Consider the following 4,220-nt stretch of genomic DNA (forward strand, 5'->3'; position numbering starts at 1 on the left):
CATTGATTTCAATATCATGTTGTTTCACAGGAGCTGTCAATTTCCCATGATAAGATGTGTTATCAATGTAGATTAAACTAGATTCTAAATCTTGAGAATTTTACTAGTTGGAATACAAATATACTTAAAACGGAAACTAAAAAGGAAGCTAAGAAAGGGAATACAAATTTGTTATGAGTAGATGAATACACTAGGGGATTTTGTTTGAATTCAGTGAACACAAAGTAGTCATTATTATCTTTGCCTCCGATAACACAAATGAAACTATTTCCAAGTCAAATACAAACCAATTCTTTAAAGCGATAACTCAACAAGGAAAAAACAAAGAAAATAAGATAAAATGGGGCAACCCAAGAACCGGTACAGTGGTCGGAAAACCCGTTAGGTACTTGCGCATCAACCAAAGATCCGAACCGACAACATCCAAACCCTGAAATAGTAGAAGATTTTTAAATAATTCATCAATGACAGCCTTAATCTTAAGGAACAGCAACCATGGCATAAGATAATGTTAGGAGAGTTAAACAAAACACAATCATACTGAAGATATAATAAGTTAGATACCTAAAACTTAGAGAAATCAAAAGAGGATATAGAAATTACCAAAGAACTTGGAAAATTGAAAGATAAGATATCAGAAATGAAGGGTCGTCTTGAATTAAACGGATACAAGATGCAAACATAAAAGAAGTTGACTATCCAAAATGAAACCATATATTAGTCCAAGAAACAAAACAAGAATGAATAGGAAGGAGAATCCTAAATGAAATACATAGAAGCAATAAAATGCCAATATTCTTAACAACAAAACAAATCAACAACAAGGTGAAACTTTAATGAATCCTCAACCCAACCAAGATCAAAAAGCTTTAAAGACCATTAATAGGGGAAAAAAACTAAGATAAAAAATCGTTGAAGATTAACGAAGAGATAAAGAGATGAGCAAAATAGGCAGGCTATGAGAAGATAAGTCCTTGCCGAATACGAAGATTGAACTAGCACCAAATCACAATTGTAAAGTCTTATTTAAGTTACATCACCTTATTCATCCCACCCACTGCTCATAAACCTATGAATTACTTTTGATCTAATCTTAAGAAACTACTCAGCCATGGAGGTTGAGTTTTGAAAAACTTTAGACGAATTTTTTTTTTGAAGAAAGAGAGAGAGCCGTTTTGGATTACTATCTTAGCATTCACTGATCTTTAGGGGTTTTTGGGAAATAGACTCTACAATATGACAAAATGGATCCTTTCCTCCGAACACCTCATTTTTAAAACATTGTTACTCTCAAAGCCCGAAACTTTTAATTTTGGGTCTTACCAATAGAAATTTTTGTAATACCTGAAGTACCCGTACATGTGTAAAAATTAGTGGACAGTAGATATACTTTTATTTCTAATTCCTACTTTATCTTTAATAAAAATGTAAACTTTTCCATTTACTTCAGATCTATGTACGGATGATCCAACGAAATTTCTCTGGTCCTAAATTTTGAGAAATGATTGATTTGGTCGTTAAAGTTAAGTTAGTCTCGAGATTCGTAAATCATTCAGTTTAATATTTATATCGATGAATACGACATTTGTTCTTCAAGAAAAACTTAATTTCGAAAAAGTCCGAAAGAACATAGCAACTAAAGATATGCAAACATCTAGGATATGTAAGAATATGATTCGATACCAGATTCGATACTGGAAAATTGATGACCAGATGCTTTCCCTTGAGTATCAAAGGGAAATAATTAAACAATATTAAAATATTAGAGAAAATTTTCAAAGAGACTAATCTTCATCCAGAGTAGACTCAGAGCCAAAAACTATATTTTAGCCATTTTTCAGAAAATTGGAGTGAACTTAGAAGAGCTACATTGTTCGCAAATAATATGTAATATATATGACTAAAGTAATTTTTTTTTTTGGTGGAAAGAGGGGCTTTGGAAAACCCCTAGATTTATTTATTAGATTACCTCATTCAAATTGAGGTTTGGATTGTTACATGACAGAAGTGGTAGATAAACACACTCTCATGTTTCATCATTGTACATTGCACGCTGATACAACCAATCTACAATGTAAATTTTTTGATCTACATGAAACCAAGAAAAATGAAAAAGACTAATCTGAGTAATGGTGTTTCGATTGATCTTCAACCATTTAAAGGTTTCTTCTTCGGTAAGATAAAATCCGTTATAGAAACAATCCATTCCGATAGCCATTGATATTCTTTGTATAAAGCATGATCATCATCACCTCGGTATTGATCGTCTTCAAAGATATACTTGAGTATCTCTTTGGAATTCAATATAAAAGCCCAGAGGCTATGATAAAACGCCTTAATGGCGATTAGAATTAAAAGTATTACAAGGCATGAAATAACCATTGTATACAGAAGAACAGAAACATAAAAGTAAATTTTAAAACCTAAACACAAAATCACTGTAGTTGCAAGTTTCCTCACAACCACATTCCACTATAACTATAATCAATATTAGGTAATCATCATTAAACTCTTCATTGATTATCAAGACTTAAGTCGGTTTACAAGATGGATACAAGAATTACAAAAATCTTACTTGCTCCTAGATTTACTTTCTCTTTCCAAAAGAATCCCCCCACAAGTAATAATCTCTCCACTTTATATAAGATCTTATATAGTGGATGACAGCTAAGAGATCCTTTATTTTTGGAATCTCTATGCGATACATTCTCTCATGTACAACCACTCGTTCTCGTACAGACCATACTTCGCACAGATCTTCACACTTTACTTGTGACTTTGCTGACATCATCCATTACGTCATCTCAACTTTTCTGTGTGCGATCTCCCTTGTTTAAGTTATATAGTCTTCACTTCACATACTTACTAACATGTGTGATATCTCACTCCTACATTCTGCCTCTTCTCATTTCGCTTATTCTACAGGGTGAGCGATATGAGAAACTCTCACCCTATATTATAGCATATGCTTTTCTTTTCATATTTTGCTTTGCCGACAATTTTCCGGAATTCCTTCTTCCCTTGTTTACGCGTGTCTTTTTAACCATTCATTTTTTGACGCGTCTTGTTTCTATCCATTCATTTTCTCGCATTAATGAGAAGAAATTTTGAAAAACGGGACACACTTTCCCTGTATATCTTCCTTTATCTTCTTTTCCATTCTTTTTATTTCTTTTACTCTTCTACGTCTTCTCTGGTACTGTTCTTTATCAAATAACCTCCATTCCCATTCTTTAATGACTCCTGCTGGTAAAAATATGGAGACAGAATTTACCAAATCAAATGACGAACTTCATTCGAAAGGTTATACACTTTCTCTTCCTCCATCAACTGATTATTCCTCCAAACTTAATTTTGATTTGATCAACTCTGAACAGTGGAGTAGTCAGAGAGTCATTGTTTCATTAGGGAACCTTCAAATTCTTCCAATTCCCCTGTATAACCCTGAAATTTCTCTTTTCTATAAAATTCTTGCTGATGAGAGATTCGCACGGGGAATATTTCAAATGAGTGGTGATGCGATAAGAATAGCATTAGAATATTCTCGTCGCGCAGCTGGATTAGAGTCCTCTTACCCTTATGACGTCCGAAACAAATTGTATCGCGATAAAGTTATTGATCCCACTGAATATACTCTTGATAATTTCTTCAATCATTATTATGTTGGGCTTATGAAAAGTAATTCAACCAAATGGGCCGTTCGCTTAAGAAGAAAAAATGGCATTACTGAAGATAACAGAATCATGCGAGACGTTGACTGGAATGACAAATCCAATAACAGTGCTCGCAGATTTAATGATTCAATTTGGCTTAATTGTCCCACTATTTTAGAAGGTCCCTACATTTCTGGTAAAGCTGAGGATGGTTCTGATATTCCGCTTCCCGATAATCTTTCTTCTTATCAACCTTGGAAGTTCGCATTGTCCGAGAGTGAGACAAAGAAAGTGGTATGTAATTTTTCGCATAAGCATTCTCAATTTCGCATAACCTTTCTTCTAATTTCTTCTTTTCCTGTATTTTTCTCTGCAGGCTGCTAGGAAGGCCAAAATTTCACATAATGCATCACCTTCGCAGAATAAGAAAGTAAGAAACGTCCTTTTTAATTTTAACAATATTGTTGCCTCTGTTTCTTATCTTGGTTATTCGCGTAGGTGAAATCTTTGGGTGATAAGACTTTGGGAATGGTAAGAACGTTCTGAAGAAAACCGTGCCTAAGTCTG

The sequence above is a fragment of the Papaver somniferum genome, chromosome 3, assembly GCF_003573695.1.
Source record: "Papaver somniferum cultivar HN1 chromosome 3, ASM357369v1, whole genome shotgun sequence".
NCBI lineage: Eukaryota > Viridiplantae > Streptophyta > Magnoliopsida > Ranunculales > Papaveraceae > Papaver > Papaver somniferum.